Source organism: Leptonychotes weddellii, chromosome 1 (genome assembly GCF_054177405.1).
Source record: "Leptonychotes weddellii isolate Sample4059 chromosome 1, ASM5417740v2, whole genome shotgun sequence".
Classification (NCBI taxonomy): Eukaryota; Metazoa; Chordata; class Mammalia; order Carnivora; family Phocidae; genus Leptonychotes; species Leptonychotes weddellii.
This window is the reverse complement of record NC_138369.1, coordinates 125613011-125631008: the sequence shown is the minus strand read 5'-3', so window position 1 is coordinate 125631008 and position 17998 is coordinate 125613011. Positions and strand designations below refer to the sequence as shown.

The window sequence follows — 17998 nt, the reverse complement described above, 5'->3', positions numbered from 1 at the left end:
GCTTCATGTAATCCCAGAGGCTGACACTCCTATTTATTTCCTCTTCTGTGGCACTGATGCCTACCGTCCCTTGAAGATCCAAAAGGACAAAAGCACCAGTATTGCTCCTTTCAAACAGTACAATTTAACACAGAACCACAAATTTTGCCTACAAGGACAATGTCACTGAACACTAAATCCTCCATGCCAGCCTGGTATCCTGTTAGGGCAGGACAAGAGTAAAAAATGTTTGAACCCACAGCTCCCTTCTAGCATTCCTAAAATGAACATCAAGGTACAACAATAAATGACAGATCCCTCCATGAGAGAGAGACAGAAACAAGGAAAGAGAAGATGGGGGAGTTAATAGCAAACATGTCCCATTGTACTAATAGACCACACAGCTCTGTGGGGTCCTGGAGGTATTAAGTTGGTGACAAATGACAAAACTGAGTCTTGGAGAGATTGCCTATCTTATTCAAGGTCAGCGCGCTAGTCAGTAACAGCAACAGGACAAGGACCCAGGTTTGCTGACTCCAGGCCCAGGGTTCTTCCTGATCACAAGCCTCTGGAGAGATGGTCAGGAGGCCTTCTTCACCTAGGGGTGAAGTCACCAGGTTTCTAGGCCCCATCCTACTCGCCACTCGCTATATAACAATAGAGAGAAGCGAACACCATGACAAACAGAAGAAAATGTGGCAATTTTAAGGAGGCACTTAATGTTCAGTACCAGGTGATTATGGCCATACAGGAAATACGGCCCAGGCCCTAATTTTTCAAGTTGGAAATCTGATTTTGTGAAAAATCTCCCAGCTTTTTAAATGTTTGCTCTAAATTTGTAAAAGCACTATGCTGGTCAAATTAAACACATATGCTGAGAAAACTGAGCTCGCTGGTAACCAGTTCTAAATCTGATGCAAATGTAAAACAAAGAGCCAGACTGGATGCTAGTTCCTGAGAGATCACAGAAGAATGGAGTTATTGGTGCTATAAATCCATATGCCCATCAAGCATTCACTCTAATGCATACACACTACTATTTTTCAAATACATGTAGATGCTATTACAAAAAAACTCAAAATAATTTGCATGGTTAATCTAGATCCATTGTAGCTTTGCATAACTACTCATTTTTCCCCAATGAACTGACAGTAAAAATATAACCACTACCATTTAAACCTTTATAATTTTCTTCACTGGAAAGAAAAAAAGACCCTTATGTTTCGAAAAAGTTGGAAGTGATTAAGACTAAATAATTTCTATAGTCCACATTTTTATAATTCCATGCCTACATGCTGCAGAGAAGTGGGAGACAAGGAGGGGAAGGAAGAAAAGCCCCCTAACCACGCCAAGGTATGTACTCAAAACTCACTACACAAATGGCCATCAAGAACTTCTCATGAACTGTATACCACCTAACTGCTAGAATGAGAACAAAACAGCCACCAACACCACCACTATTTACTGAGCCCCTCCCAAATATTTTTTGAACAATCATATTTCAGGCAAGCAAAAAAAGAGGAACAAAACCAGATACCCCAGGGACTGTCATCAAGCTTTTATGGCAGTGGGAAAAGTCAGATATCCACTGCAAATAATTGCAAATTCATAGCTGACCGGTGCGACTAAGACACCTGTGAGGGTAGAATGTCCGCTTACAAGAATTTGGCTTGTTCTGGGCTGGCCTGAAAGGCCCCCCTAAAAAGGTCTGAGTTGATGGAGCAGAGATCTTCTGGGTAATAGAAGTCAATGAGCTGTGTGGGCACGTGGTGGGCGGGATGGGACATTCCAGCAAAGGGCCTCAGTGGGTGGCAATGTGGTATTTCCCAAGAACTGAAAGGCCAATGGGACTGAAACCAAGTCAGTGAGGACATCTGAAAAGATGAGGCCAAAGAGGCCATGGGAGACAGAGCCCCGAGGCCTTCTGGTCACACTCAGAACGTTTGGGATTTTACTTTGAGAGAGAACGCAGTGTCAGTGCCTCCTACGGGGCCCACCTCACAGCAGGTATACAGGAGGGAAATGGTAGAACTGGAAGGGGAGGAAGCCAGAGATGGGAGCAGCTGTGTCTCTGAAGGCCTTGTGAAATAGGAGTGTGAGTTTCATGTGAAGAATGATAGGCTGCCCCTTGGGGATTTAGGCATATTTGAAAGATAACTCAGCATGGACAATGGATTAAAAAGATGTAAGACTGGAAACAGAAAACCCAATGAGAAGATTACTGCAGTAATCCAGGAAACAGATGGTAGTGGCCCCCACTAGGGTGGCGACGAGGGGAATGGAGAGAAGGAAGTGGGATCTTAAAAAAGGAGGCTGAATTGACAGGCCTCCGTTCCTCATCTGCTCTGGGACAGGAGGATGAGCGGGGAGCTCAGGATGACTGCCAAGTTCCTGTCGTGGGCACTTGGGTGAATAGTGGTGTGGCTGACTGAGGAGGAGCTGCTCTGGAGCATAAATTCACTTTGAACACTCAATCTGTGGCACCTTGGGGTCACCCAAGTGGAACTGTCAAAGAGGCGGTAAAGAGTTCCAGGCTGGGACAGGCAGCCGCGGAGACAAAAAATAGCACCATAAGACAGCACAGAGACAGTGAAGGAAGAAGAGACAGAAACAGTGACCAAGGGTTAGACAAAAGAATTCAAGTCTGTCCTTCCCCTGGAAAACTGAGAAAAAGGAGAAAACCAAGAGTATGTTGCCACAGAAGCCACGGGAGGAGAGTTCAGGCGAGCATGGCCAACCATGTCAAACTGGAGAGGGAATGACAAATCACCGCAACATGTTCTGCTTTGTTTGGGTTTTTCCTTCAGGGCTTTGGTCACAATCTGTACGGGTTTTTTTCATCGTCCATCTCCTCCTAAGACTTGTGTCAACAACATGAAGGTTTGTTCCGCATCGTATTTCTACTGCCTCGCAGAGGACTTGTTGTAGAGGTCCTCCAAGATCTCTGGTGAAAAAATAGAGAATGCATGCATGAATGTCTCAGAAGGAGAAACTGCAGTCGAAGGGGGCAGAAATAATCTCTAGGGCAGAGGGCTGAGGTAGTCCGCAGCGAGAATGGGATCCAGAGGACAGGAACAGGGGTCAGTTGGTCTTGAATGACAAAAATACTGAGTAAAATTGTTTCCCATCAGTCCTCTCATCCCCAAGAATTAGGGATGATAAAAAATCCTCTCCCATGAGTTGCTACATTGTGCAGATGGGTTCACCAAACCAGGATGCTTCCATTCCCACCAATATTTTTATCGCAGGGAAAACCATGAGTCAGTAGGTTGGAAACGAGGCTTCTCTGAGGATTCCAATTCCCATCTTCTGTATCATGAGCACTAGGATCTCAAGAAGTTGTTTCATCCCCATGACTGGCTTTGTAGCATGATGCCAATGCTGAAGACAAGTCAATGTACAAACATCTGCCCTTACAGAGCAGGGAAACTGGACAGGGTTATTTACTTTAACAAGTAATTACTCACTTTTCAAAAACAGTCAGAACACTAAAGAGGCAGATGCACATAAAACCCAACTCAATTTATAAATTTTTACTTCCAAGTAACTTTGTCGAAGGTACATTTGGCATCTGCCTTTTAATGAAAAAAAGATCTGCTCCCCATTCTCCCCACAACGACAGGCTACATTAACTATGTCCTAATTAGGGCGCCTGGGTGGCTCAGTTGGTTAAGCGACTGCCTTTGGCTCAGGTCATGATCCTGGAGTCCTGGGATCGAGTCCCACATCGGGCTCCCTGCTCAGCAGGGAGTCTGCTCCTCCCTCTCATGCTCTCTGTCTCTCATCCTCTCTCTCACAAATAAATACAATCTTAAAAAAAAAAACAAAAACTATGTCCTAATTAAATGTTCTAAATCTGGAACAAAACCCACTGGGAAGGGAGGTGGAATCGGAAGACAGAGAGGAAAAAGCCTTCATAAAACTGCCCTAATTTATTGAGTATCAAGGGCCCAGTTGACCTTTATATAGCTTTAAATCAATCACTTAGCTGGGACACACCTTCCTTCTTTCAAAATGAGACTGTGGGTAAGATGAGATTTAATACAAAGGACTTTCAATAAACATAAACCACAAGTATCAGAAGAATGTTTGTCCTGAGCGCTGCCAAGGAAGGCTAAATGATGGAATGACAAGGCTCTGGACCAGGAACCCAAAGAACCGTATGAGCCACTGCTTGCTGGGAAGCACGATCACAATCTTCTCCACCCTGCCCACTCTTCCCTTCCTTCCAGCCTCCCCTCAGTGCTCAGCACCACCTCACGTTTCAATGCCAGCAATCAACACAGGGCCTGGGAAAGTAATGCTCCTTGACTTTTGGAAAGGTGCAAGGGGGGAAGAGACAACTCCTGAGTTGGAATGGCGCCCCCATTACCAGCTTGAGCAAGTGACTTAACTGCTGTAGTTTCTTTATCAGGAAACTGGGGATGGTAACAGTATGCTCATCACAAGATGGCTGTGAGGATTCAATGGGTTAATGATTTTAAAGCACTTGGAACAATCCCTGACCAACAGCTGGGGCATATTTCCCAACCACCACTACTTTGACCTTGAGCCAGTCACTGTCCACCATGGGGTTAAATTTCTCCACCGGCAAAATGCTGAGGTGGGTGAACTGATCTCAGGAAGATCCCCACTGGCTTAACTCCTCTATAATTCTTTGAATCCTATTACAACTCTCTAAATCCTCCTAAGGCTCTGAGCCCTCAGCCCAGCAGCAAGGAGGGACGGTAGTGGTGGTTCTCCTTCAGGTCCAGAGAAGGCGTCCTAGCCCCTGGAGCTTCACCTCCTCCCAACCACAGGCTGACCCAGAGTCCTGCATCCACCCAGCCAGCCCCTTCCTTACGACACATACAGGGTGTTCAGAGCGGACAATGTTCATCCTGATGCTGAAAGCTGTGGAAACAGCACAGGTGTGAGAAAAGGACACACTCCATAGGAAAGAAAGCAGACAGAAAGAGACAAGGAACAATCAAAAGACAAAGGCAGGGGTGCCTGGGTGGCTCAGTTGGTTAAGCGACTGCCTTCGGCTCAGGTCGTGATCCTGGAGTCCCGGGATCGAGTCCCGCATCGGGCTCCCTGCTCGGCAGAGAGCCTGCTTCTGCCTCTGACCCTCCCCCCCTCTCATGTGCTCTCTCTCTCTCTCATTCTCTCTGTCTCAAATAAATAAATAAAATCTTTAAAAAAAAAAAAAAAAGACAAAGGCAAACACGACAGACCAGAAATACACTGTGCCCATGAGGTTATTTATGTAGCATCCCTCATCTAATAGCAATTAAGAGAAGTGCAAATGATGCAAGGTGGCTCCGGAGCAAGGGAATGTTCCCTACCTTGAAGCACAGCCCCTCGTCAGTGACTTGCCCTCCCCTTCAAACCCAGGCAGACCCTTCCTTCCGGGGGAGCAGAGGCTACTGAGTGACCGGTCTCAGGGGTAAGCACATTTCTCAGGAAGCAATCACTTGCTGGACACTTACCTAACCTCCACTCTGCCCAAAAGTAAAATCAGTGTTCACGATGCTTAAGTCCCCTTTCCTTTCTGGGCCTCAGTTTCCACTTCTGTAAAATGGAGGAGGGAGGAACTCGGGCCAGCTAATTCCAAGTTTTCTAGCAGCATTAATTAAAACTAATATTCCATCAGTGATTTCCATTTTGCAGGAGGAAAGGGTTTTCTGTTTGTTTGTTTAATGAGATACAAAAGAAAGTTTGTGATTATTTGCTGCTTTCTGCCTGAAGCTAGATCTCTGGGGCTCAAATCCCCACCCTACTGGTAACTCTGGGACATTGGGTAACTATCTAACCCCTCTGTGCTTTGGAATGCTCATCAGAAAATAAGAATAGGAAGAATAACCTTTCTTCATAGGACTGTGGTTAGGACTAATTTAGTCAACTTACACAAAATATAAAGTATTTAGAACTGTGCCTCGAACTTGGTAAAAAATTATTTCAGTGTGATTATTTTCAAAGTTATGTAGATAGTTTTTCCATTCGAAGGGAGAATTTATTTGGTATATTAGCATATACCGTACACTAGGACTAACACCAACACACACACATTTGGCAAGCAGACAGAACACCTGCGGTCTAGTCATGATTCTGCCCCCAAACTAACTATATGCCGTTGATGAACTACTGCCCCTCCCTGGGCCTCAGTTTCCAGAGCAGATAGCACAGAGATTTCTCTGAAAGTATTCAGATCAGACGGGATACACCGGCAGCCACAGTGTGCTATGTGACCTCCAGTTTTAAACCACATGATGTTCCTTTAATATTTGATTTTAGTCTCAATATTCAAAAATCAAGAGTTCATGGACAAATCCAGATCCATCATGTCCCTTAAAACCTCCAAAGTCGGATCAGCCTACCTCCTCAGCAGTGGTTCTTCGCGTGGGCTCTGGACCAGCAGCAGCAGCATCCCCTGGAAACTCAGTAGGAATGCCAATTCTCAGGCTGGACCCCAGACCTACTGAAGGAGAAGCTCTGGGAGCAGGGCGGGCAATCTGCTTTAACAAGCAGGAGGCTGATGCACTGTAAAGCTGGGGAAGCATGGCAGCGAGGAACGACTGCGCAGTGCCCCCCTTCAGACAAGAGGGGAGAGTGATGGCACCCCCCCCCCCGAAGTACCGCCCACAACCCGGCATCTCTGATTCGGACACCAAGGACCAGCTGGCATTTCTCGAACTGCCACTACTCGCTGTCCTTACTGCCCGGTCCCTGGTGGGCCTTTAGCTCACCAGCCCTGATCTCGAGGGACCGCCCCTTCTGACAGCAGGGCGAGAGGTCCCCCTGCACAATGCACAAGCAGGACTGCGCTGTTCCCAATCCCAAACAAAGCCCGTCTTGGGAGCGGGCTGCACACACCAAGGGCACAGCTGAAAGAACAAACTGTTGAGTTTCCTTTATTAATCACAACACACTCCGCACAAGCAGCTGCTATTAAGAACAGCTGCGGCTACTAAAAGGGTGATCTTGAAGCAGCCTAGAAAGTGCTTACAAGTTGAATATCGGTACCAGGCACGTGCAGACTTGCAGTCTGTTGGGGAATTCCTCCTCCTAACCATCAGGGCCTCTCTCCGGACCAGAAATCCTACTGCCTCCACACCCTGGGACACAGTGGGGTGGGGCAGGGAAGAAGGTTTTTAGAATTAGCATAATACAGAGACTCTGGGGTAAGCCTCAGAGGGCTTGAGTTGGATCCCACCTCTACCTCATAGTGACTATGAGTTACTTAACTTCTCTTGACCCCAAGGTCTCACTCTTGCTAAGTGAGAGACAAAAACAACACCTACTTCAGAGGGTTGTTGTGAGCAGTCAAAATGAGATTATGCGTCTGGAAGTATTTTGTAGACCATGCAGGACTAGGTATAAGTAAAGCCTTATTTTTATTATCCCATGAAAACTGCAGTTTGACCCATAAATCATCCAATACAGGACTCACTGTTTTCAGCCTCGGGCTATCAAGGGTGAAATCAGAGAATCATAAGACTACAAAGGGCCTTTTGAGGACCTATAATCCAACCTTTCTACATTGTCCCCCGCCCCCTAGCCCCTGAATACTGTGAGCAAGTGCCTCGCCAAAGGGTGGGTCCACCTGGAAAACTTCTACCTGCAGGAAGCTCCTTACAGTCCAAGGCAGGCAAGCCCATTCCTTCCACCTCAGGATGAATCTGCGCACAGACCACTCCTCCTTGAAGAGGCCAAGTCAGACTGGCTATAATTTAAGCAGCTTTCAAATTTACCCCCACCGAAGGGTCTCTGCACATGCTGTTCTGTCTACCTAGAATACTCCTAATTTACTTAGTCTTCGTTTCAGATGGTTGGCTCCTTCTCATCTTCCCATTCCAAATGTCTCTGCTTCCCATTTCAAAAGCCTACCCACACACAACTTTCTGCGCTTCTTTAATAGCGTGCGTCCCTGCTTATTTGCATACTGCAATCTTGTTGAATCCCCCCAGAGAACATGAGTCCCGTGGAGGCAGTGACCTTGCTTCTCTCATTCAGCACTCTGTGCACTTACACGGTGCAGTAATGAACACTAGTCCACGGCAGACACTCCCGACTGCGTTGTATGAATTCATGAATGAATGCTTACACGATTCTACACACATTGTAGATATTCAAACACTAGTTAGGAGAAACAAAAACCAAAACAAAACTTATACCACCTCCCATTACTGACTCAACTCACCAACACTAATCATGTCTTCTCGTGTTGAGGGAAAAATATGAAAAATAAACAAATTGAACAACAGCTCCCTGTTCTAGCTTTGTTCATAGCAGCACTGTACCTAGTTATCTGTCCCTTTATCTTGTGCAGAGGGCATTTATGAAAAGACACTTAAGTGGACAAAAAACCAGGTAGCTCTTTCCTAGAGAAAGGCCTCCCATAACAGCATAATTATGAATGTCCTTAAAGAGATCATGCAGAGGCAAGTACTCACCCAGGTCCATGGCGAACACCATCACAGACCCTAAGAACCAGCTGGGCAAGGCCTAACAATCAGACCTGGAGAATGCAGCCCTATGGGGCATGTACTTACCCATTCCAATCTCAGCCAGCCTCACTCGCTAGCTATCCTTGGCCCAAGGGGAGAGCAGGAAAGCCCAGAGGGGAATGAAACCTGCTACCTTTGCCCTTGTCTGGGAATATAGACTCACCCCAGCAACCCATGGAAGATGTCTAAAGGTGGAAAAGCCCGCAGGCTCTTTGCAGACCATGTGCTGCAACAAAAGACACTGGAGAGCTGGGTTGAGTCTTATTCTACAACAATGTACTCCATGACCTCCAACTCCTCCCAGAGTCTCAGCACCCCCATTGGTGAATGGGGGTTAAGAGTTCCTACACAACCTTTCCCAAAGGCCTGTCCAGAGAATAATACCATTCCACATCAAATGTGAATGTGTATTATAATCTATAAAGCACTGCACAAAGGTAACTTACCATTACAGATGGCAAAGAATAGCAGTTTATAATAAAGAATTGCTAGAATTCGGGTTCCAGAGCAGGCATCTGGAAACTTGGAGGTTGGCTGATATGCCTATGAAACACCTTCGTGGGAAAGATGACTTAATGCCCTCTCTGCATTTTGTAAAGCCCCAAAAGCGGAACTTCCACGCAGGAGTTCCATGAGGACCCCCGTTGGCCGTGGAAGAAAAGTCAAGATCTACGGGAAAGGGGACATTCCCACAACTCACTCTTTGCTGGTTTTGATCAAAAAGCTACAGCAATCAGTTGGCACATTTCTTAAATTGCCCTATAGTAAGTCTTAAGGTTATTATTCTTGGAATCGAGAAAAAACTCCCCTACCAAATAAAAAAGATCAGATCAAGATTTTCTTGACTCCAGAAAAGCCCACTTAGCATGGCATTCCAGAAGGGGAAATTCTAGAGACAATGTCAGAAAGTGCTCACTCCTGAAATTGAGGCTGAAATAAGCAGCTTCATACAGAAAGGCTCTTTCAGAGTGAATCAAATCACTTAACACTCTGTGAGCACCTACTGTGTACCCCACTGAGGGCTGCAAAGATAAATAAGCCTTGGATTCTTTAACCTAGTATGGGGAAGCATGAGCTAAGGGCTATAAAAGGGGGACCAGGTGTTAGGAGAACACAGAGGCAAGGTAAACTTTTTTTCTCCTTGGAGAGTTACTGGAAAGCTTCATGAGTCAAATGGCATTGGGAGCTGGAGCTGAAGGAGGCAAAGGAAGCAGAGGTAAGGTGTCATTGCTTAGAAGCTAAAACTCTTAACAGTCTCTGTGACATAGATTACCTTGACAGGCTGGTGAAGCCTATGAACATGATAAAAATACACAGGACTTTAAAGAAAATCAATATTAAAGCAAAACCATACATTTAAAAAATAAATTTGTGATCGAATACATGTGATTCTTTACTACTGCATTACATGAAATCTAGCAGCAAATCTAAGAGACGCTGTCATTTCACAGCAGAAGTAAACAACTTTTTGAGATATCTGCAACAATTATAATGTGAAATGAAAATATCTGATTTCTAGTGGCAAGAGAAGGAGAAAACAAAGGTCCTGCTAATACTACTATGACTTATTACTTTTATAATGGAAGAAAAATGCTATATTTCAGTTAGGGATTAATAAAAATAAAGCTGTAATTTCTCCCACTCAAGTTCACACACTCCATGTTATTATTTCCATGGACCTAAGTTAAGAAATCCTCACAGAGAAAACAGTCCAAGCAAAGGAAGGAAGTGAGAAGTATGGGTATATTCTGTGACCATCCAGAGCATGCAAAGGTACAACTAGGAGATGGCCCTGGAAGGCGGGTAAAACCCTCACAAGTCAACAATGTCAAGGTTCAACACCCCCAATGATTAAATCAGAGAATGTGCTCTAAATTCTCGAGCAGTATCTTCTTTTTGGATAAAAGATGAATGAAAGAAGCTAGAAGAACATTTGTTTTAGATTAGTACTCCTTTTTCTAAAGTGTGGGAGATGACAGCATATTGATAAATTTACCAAGAGAAATCATGCAACCATATGATGTAAAACTGTGTGCACGTAAGTATGAGTGGGTATACGTGTGTGTATAAACACAGATGTCTAGGGAAAAAAACGCATGTCGAAATATTAATAGTGAGTCGAATGGGGGAATGATTTTGCTTTATTCTTTGTATTTTCTATAATTGGAAAATGGACAAAAAGAAGTTCCAAAGAGGCTAGGAGACTCATTCCGGGTAACACACATCCCACACAGTACAAAATAGAGCTGGTACTAGAATTCAGACATGTCCTTCGTTTGTCCTGCACCAAGGTTTTCAGATTCAGAACTGAATGCACCCGAACGCATGAGGTAGCTATAATTATTTGCCCCAACATACATATTCAGAAATTGAGGTTCAGAATCTAAGTGACCTGCCCAGAGTCACACAGCAAATAACCAGAAGAGTGGGGGCCAGAATCCAGGTCTCCTCCCACTCCTGACACCAGAGTAGTGTCTGTCAAAAGCAAGGGTTTCATCAGCCCAACCCCGGTTAAGTCCTGGCTGTGCCACTTCCCTGTTGGTACACTTGGTAAGTTCCTAATTTTGCCCTGTAGTTCTTTTTCCAAGGGCTATGGTGACAACTAAATGATATAATGTTGTAAAGCCCTATGACAACCTCCGGTGCAGTCGCCATGCCTCCCTGACTCTGTCCCAGGGGGAAGGACTCCATTTTCAAGAACTAGCAGGCATATCGACTCATTAGGCTCACACTGGTCCTAGCCTCCATGTCAAGTGGGATCATATTCATTGCATAGGAGCAGTTCTATTGGATGGGAAATGCACGACATCGGGCCTAACACAGGACAGGATATCAGAGTGCTGATCAGACCATTTGGGAAGCTCCAGGGATTCTGATTCAATAGGTCTGAAAGAGGATCAGAGATTCCAAATTGTTTAAAAAAAAAAAAAAAAAAAGAGCTGCAGGAGAGTCTAAAGAGCTAATATTCAATGACAAGTTCTCAGTTTGACAAGAGAGAATCTAATATTTCTGTGTAAGCAAAAGGGGACCCAGTCTAATCATGAGCAATGCAATATCCAATGGGCAGTGAACAAGGCATCATGGGAAGACCCAGAATCATCAACAGTTCTAGAACTCTTCCGTCAAGGATGAAGGTCAGCAATGCCCAGAGCCACCGAGGAAGAACTGAAACCAACTGAACTAGCAGCAAAAATAAATATTCAGAGGGCTCTCCCAGCCCTAGACACATAATACTTTCAGCGCTGGAGTAGACTTCAAATATGATCTTGCCCGTTATCCAGATACATCACATTAGTGACTAGAACTCTAAGGGACTTACCAAGACTTGGAGGCCCACAAGGCAATGACAGAATAAATTCCCTCAATAAACATTGCTGGATAAATTCATTAAGAGAAAAATTTCATTCAAACACTGGAAAGGCCGGGCCTCAAAATGGTCTACTGTGAAGACACAGAAAGTGCCTAAAAATATGGTAGGTCTAGCAGCCCTCGGAAGCACCACACGATAGGATGTTGAGGTGGCTACGATGTATTTATGGACCTAAGAGGGCACAGGAGCTAGCAAACTACTTTTGTGGAGGCTGTGGGCAAAGGAGAAGAGAGAGGGGTCCCCAAGGGCCTATATGAATTTCTCCAAGTTTCCACTCATTCCTCGGGACCCTGCATCCTGTTTGGCAGGCAGTATAACATTCAGTAAGTATTTGTTGAATGCAGAGGCATGAGAATATTTATCCACACAAATTTCTGGAAGAAAATGACATAAACTGATGGATTTATGCGAAGTGGTAAGCACAATGGCCAGAGCAAGGTAGCAGCTTAACAAATGGCAGTGCAAGGTAGAATTAGTCCCGCCTTCTACAGCCAGAGCCTATATTCTCCTAGGCGACCTCTAGTGGTACTCCCTAGTTCTTTCTGACGCCCACCTACCGAAATGATCCCAGCCTAAGTTCACTAGATTTTCTAATAATGCCCATTTCTTTAAATAAATAATAAAATCACGTATACATTCCTTTTCAGTTTACAAAGTTATCCATGTTCAACAGATGAAAAAACTAAGACCACCCAGCTAGCAAAGAGGCAGACTAGGACTAGAACTACAAGATTTCCACATTTTATTAGAATGACCATTTTCTCAACCAGAAATTCAAACAAGTGATTTTATTATGGAATAAAATACTTGAACTCGGACTGTTCCAGAAATCAGCTCAGATGCTGCTTGGATCACACTAACACTGATAGCTGAAATCAGAAACAAAATCCTGAAAGAGGTAGCAATTTTTTTAAACAAAGCCCGTCCTCTGGCCTTAATGCATTTACTCTTTTTTTATTATTATTATTATGTTATGTTAATCACCGTACATTACATCATTAGTTTTTGATGTAGTGTTCCATGATTCATTGTTTGCATATAACACCCAGTGCTCCATTCAGTACGTGCCCTCTTTAATACCCATCACCAGGCCAGCCCATCCCCCCACACCCCTCCCCTCTAGAACCCTCAGTTTGTTTCTCAGAGTCCGTAGTCTCTCATGATTGGTCTCCCCCTCCTTTATTCTTAATAGTTTCTCAAGTAGGATAAGAGGAACATGTCTTAGAGGCAGGGTGTTGTGAGTCTGAGCAACTTCTGTACCATTTATTGGCCCTGAGACCTTGGATGGGTCTTAACCCCAGGAAATTTCACTATCCTCATCTGTGTAATGGGAAAGCAATACCTACTCCTAAGACCATGCAAAGTTCCTGTCACTGAAAAGGCAATCAGTGAATGAGAGCTGTCCTAATAACTATGCCATGATCTACCATTTGGACTGTAGGGTAAGTGACTGCTTGTCTCCTTCCTGGCTTCTACAGCTTCTGCATAGCCCCTGTTCCGCATCTGTTCAATGGGGACACAACCAGTCTCCATCCAACCTCGCCAGGGAATGAAGATAACAAAAGAGCTGGCAGAGACATTATGCAAATACCAAATATTATTAAAACATTAATGAACTCTGGCAATGTCCCTGAATTTTGATAAATGGTGTTTATTATGCACTGCCAGCCTCTCACACAATCTGGGCTCTCAAATATTAACTAGATAATAACAGCAATCAGTCTCCTAAAAGATCAAGGTGTAGAGCAATAAAGAGTGAGTCTAGATGTTTCCAGCCAACATCTGCCTCAAAGGAATCAGAATGTCTGTACAAACACAGAATGTCAGGACAGATCACAGAGACCGCGGTGACCACCAACAGGCTCAGACCAACTCCACAGCCTATTAAGAACCCTGCTTTGATAGGACAATGGACTTTCTTGGGGCTGACAGGTCACTGATGACGACAACTGTCTACCACCACTTTATACTCTTCTGCATAAAGTTGCCTCCAAAGTAGACCATACAAAAAGGGCCTGAGAAGGGGCCTTGGGTCCAGACTAACAATTTTATACAGAGAGAGTGGCTGCTCCCCATCACCCCAGCTGCCTAAAAACAGGTAGGGTTATCCACAGCTCCATTAAAGGGGCTTGCACCACATTTCTCTACCATTTCACTCTGTCTGAGGGGATAATGTTTTTAAGCTGCTGACAATCCTCAGGTACACACAGCTCTGACAGAGGCAGAACAAAGCCAAGATGAGTTGCGGCCCCCCCCAAAAAAAAAAATCCCAGAAATGAGGGCCTGGTGCCACCCCAGTGACACCTTAACAAGCTGAGGGTCATTAAGACACCTTATTTGCATATTCATGAAAGACTCAAGGCTGTGGCAAGTGAAACAAAGTGCACAAAAAGAGATTGTTTTTTAAGCCAAGCGAAAATCCGCTTTAGAAAAAGTAAATCCACACGGGGACCCTGGCTGTCGCCAAACCTTCACTTGTCTAGAGCAGCCAGCACCTCATTAAAGGAAAGCAGGGAACTCACAAATGAATGCAGCACCACACACAGGCAGGCGCATTTTGCCATCTGCCTTCTAGTGTCCAGAGGGGCAAAAGGCTTAAATGACACTCTCCTGAATTTTCTCTCCTGCAGGTGGAATTATCAAATTCCCAGCGGGGGCAAGAAAGACTTCTCTTGCAAGGTCAACCGGATAAAAAGGAATAGAAGGTAATTTAGCTTACCTATCAACACAATGCCTCCGGTGACATTAAATGCAGGTATACATTAAGCACCCTGGAATAATTCACCCTTCATATGTGGATGAAGGTTTTGCTAAATCTGTGTCTCGGCCATGGGGTTAGCATACAAGTTCCTAAAGAGTGGGGTATTTAAACTGACCCCCCCTCCCTCTCCCCTCCCATTTTCTGTTTCACGATTATCCTGAGTGATGGTGACCCAGCACCTTTCTCTAGAAAACCACCTAGAGCAGGAGACATCAGAACTGATGCCATGGCAGACTTCCATTATTTACGTCAAAGAGAAAGGCCATGATTAAGCAACTGAAATCACTGCCCTGAGCCTTCTCTGTGTATCCCCACCCTCCCGACAGCCACTGTACTGGTTTTCAGATCTGGAAGCTCATTCCCACCAGGTTAAGGAGTTGTAAAAAGAAAGAAAGAAATACATTTCATTCATATAAACAGTTCAGTGGTCGAGTAGCTCAACAGAGAGCTTTTCAACCCCATATAGAATTTAGGACACACTTGGGCAGTGTGGAGCAAAACGTAAAATCCAGCCCCAAGTTTTCACATACTTTCTCCAACTTCCCAAAGCATTACTATTACCGGCCCCAAACATTCAATCTGTAAAACCCCCGACTTGGAGTTGGGCTTCGGGGAGGAAGAAAACCGAGAGGAAAGAGGGTACTCTAATGATAGAACCAGCAACGACCGACGGCCGGCTAAAATCCAAGTAAAAGGCAGCAGGAAGGCGAAAAATTCTGTCTTCCTCTGGGGTCAAAGCCCTTTTTCAAAAAAAATTTCCACGACCTGGAAAACTGGCTGAGGATGGGTTTGTAGAGGGCACAGAGCACCGTGTTAGGACAGCGCTACACTCGAATCCCCGTTCTGCGCAACGTTAACCGCCAGGCCACGTACTGCATGCCCCCAGGGTTGCACTGGTGGAGCCTCAAGCTACGTGGGAGGGAGGCTCCCAGCAGCGGACACTCATTCTACACCCCAGTAGCAATCATTCGAACGACAGGACAGTTGAGAAGGGATCTGGTCTCCAGGTCTGCTTAATTATTTTCCTATACACACCATCCGACAATCTGTTGAAGGACCTGTAGGTGCCGGGCTTGGGGGTGGGAGTGGCAGCATTATTCTATCCCCCGGCGTCTCCGGGGTTCGAAACTCAAGGCGCCTCGCCGGCCGGCGCAAAAACGAACAGGAGGGGGCTGGCACTTCTTGGGGTCCGAGCTCTGAGCCTGGTCACTTTCGAGCTGGTAATTAGAAATTCTGAGCTCAGCAAGAGCCCTGGAGAAGCACTGGAAATGCTTCCGAGCGCTTCAAAGGGAAGTCGATTGGCAAATCAAAGTTGCAGGAACTCCGGGCGCCCAGCCTACTCGAGCGGGTTACTAGGGAACACCCAACAAGTTTGGTCACCGGGGGCTTGGCATGACAGCGCCGCGCCGCAAGACTAGAGAAGCAACTTGTCGCTCGGGCGCGGAGCCAGAGCCCCGAGCTGTCTTCGCGCCCCAAGCTCAAGACGGGACCCGAGACTCGGCGTTCATCGGAAGGCGCAGGTCCGAACCTCCGGGGCCAAATCCCTTCATCGAAAGGCGCCTCCGGGTCTCACCTGAACCGCGCAGCTTCCAGGGGCTTCCCTCCAACAGTGAGATGTTTCACCACGAACACTTCAGCGGCTTACAAGCCCCCCGGGCGGTGAGAAATTGACAAAGGGGCCCGCGAACGGAGGTAAAAGGGGACCCGGCGCAAAGTATACTAGGGAAGGGAGCTCGGCTTGCGGCGGAGAAAGAAGGGAAGAGGCGGAACAGGGATGGTTTCTACCACAGGCACCCGGCTCCGGGAAGGAAACCAAGAAGGAAAGAGAGCACGAGAAGGGGGGAATGGGTTCTCTACCACGCTTCCCATCACACACACACACACACACACCTCCCCCTTTTCCCTCCTTACCCAGCATGGAAAAGATGAAATCCTTGGCTGTGTGAATCTCCAGCGCTCTCTGGTCGTCGTATTCCCGCTGGTCGTGCTTCGTGAATTCTTGGATGAGTTTGTTCAATTCCTCCACCCGAGCTCCTGACCTGAAATCCAGCTCCGGGAACGTTGGCTTGTTGTTACAGCCCAGGGAGGCTGCCTTGCTGGCGGTGGGAGCCGCCATCTTCATGCAAAACGCGCCGAGTAGCAGCTCCGCGGCGGCGGCAGCACCCACCCCCGCCCCCCACCCCGCCCCCCCGGGCCTCCTCCCCTCGCCGGCTCCCTGGCTGCGGCCCCGGCCCGTGGGCGGGCTGGCCGGCGGGCGTCTAGGCTGGCAGTCCCGGCTCTCTGCGCTCCGGGCGTCCCGGCTTCGGCAGGAGCTGACTGCAGCGAGGGTGCGTGTGGGGCCCCGACACCCTTCCCAGAGGCCCCACGCCGGCCCCGATGCTGCAGGTCCCTGCCCTCCCCTGGCCCTCGCTGGCAGCAGCGACAGCGGTCGTAGAGCCAACTGGAGCCGCCCTCGGAGCGAGGAAAGTGAAGTGGAAACAATGTGAAATTCACCAGCTCTGAAATCAACAAGCTGCCGGCTCCGGTGTTACGGAGCCAGCACCAGCGTCCCCATTTAAAGGGACAGCGCACCCAGTGGAAAGAAAAATAAATAAATGACAGGGGTCTGCACGCCCATGCCACTTGCCAATCTGCACTCAGGCAGACGTGCGAGTTGTGGACGTATTCTTTCTCTACCTCCACCCCCTTTGGGGGCAGGGCTTGCCAACCTCATTCAAGGAGAGGGGAGTCTTCCTCTGATTTTAAGGGCGGTGTTCTGAGCGAGGATATCTCTGTGGGAGCATTTCCATCTCAAAAAGTGCCTCAGATGGTGAAGGAACCTGCCTTAAGGAATATGAAACCAATCTACTGCCCTTTTCTGCGTAGATTGCCAAACATGATAGAATTAAGCATATCAAAAAACAGTGCCCACCACGGGCCATATAGACTCTCCCATTAGCCACTACAGTATCTCTATCTTTGCCCTAGGCAATTAATTTTCCTGGATAACACCTTATTCAACTTAACATATAATGAGTTAATGAGGCACAGCCTGCTCTTCGGAAAAACCAAAGTGTGGGTGGAGGGCAGGGGGGACAGAATGAATTGCCCCAGGTTTGCAATGAATGCTGAATGTCCAGGTGAGAATTCTCTCATTCAACAAATACCATTTGAGCACCCACCATTTGCCAGGCAGAGTGCCAGAATCTGGGTGGATGGACAGTGATAAGACGAAGGAGTTCTTGCAATGGAGTTATACTTACTTGACAGGGCAGGTTCCATCTAAGTCATGGTCCTTTTAGACGGAATAGGATCTCACAGATGTTTTTAGTGTTTATGTGGTTTCTGAGGCAAACACTTAGAAGGCCTATTGGTTCTTAGAAACCAGTTATCTTCCTAATTCTCTAAAATCCATCTCTT

General features: G+C 46.4%; 1 long non-coding RNA gene across 1 annotated transcript; it reads right to left on the bottom strand.

The window, feature by feature from the left end:
- Positions 1-15164: 15164 nt before the first annotated feature.
- Positions 15165-17235, bottom strand: LOC145723577 (uncharacterized). The gene is made up of 2 exons (XR_014148750.1): positions 15759-17235; positions 15165-15727 (listed from the first exon to the last, which is right to left on the bottom strand). It is a non-coding gene; the product is annotated as an uncharacterized LOC145723577 (long non-coding RNA).
- Positions 17236-17998: the final 763 nt, after the last annotated feature.